The sequence below is a fragment of the Penaeus monodon genome, chromosome 33 (assembly GCF_015228065.2).
Source record: "Penaeus monodon isolate SGIC_2016 chromosome 33, NSTDA_Pmon_1, whole genome shotgun sequence".
NCBI lineage: Eukaryota > Metazoa > Arthropoda > Malacostraca > Decapoda > Penaeidae > Penaeus > Penaeus monodon.
In genome coordinates, this window is record NC_051418.1 from 9,244,769 (window position 1) to 9,245,317 (window position 549).

Consider the following 549-nt stretch of genomic DNA (forward strand, 5'->3'; position numbering starts at 1 on the left):
CTTTATTCGATATTATTACAAGTAAGTACTACAGAATAGCCAGGGAAAAGTACATTATAAGTAATGCAGAGTGAAAGAATGATAAATCAGTGATTGCAGTTACACATTTGATGTTAATGATGATCCAGCTGCACCAACGTACACGAACATAGTCACTTTTCCTTCAGTTTTCTCATTTAAATAAGTTATTTTCGTATACAAATAAAGGTTATTTTGGATGTGACGTTCCCTTCTCTTTTCCATTCTTCTCCGTTTTTAATTCTTTAAATTCTTTTCACATTTTATCGATTATCTAAAGACGGTTAATTATGTAGAGTGTTAGTCTACCTGTAATACCATAGAAAACAGAGCAATATCAACATAAACTGACAAGAATTATGATAAAATATAGGGCAAGATACGAATCAAGGGTCCCATTTTTGCGTCCGTATTTTTTTTTTTTTCGTTTGTCATCTCACAGTAAAACCTGGAGGAAGCTCACGTAAGGTAAATAATCATGATAGTCCTTTTTATGAAAATATAATTCAAAGAGTTTACAAGGCTTTTCTG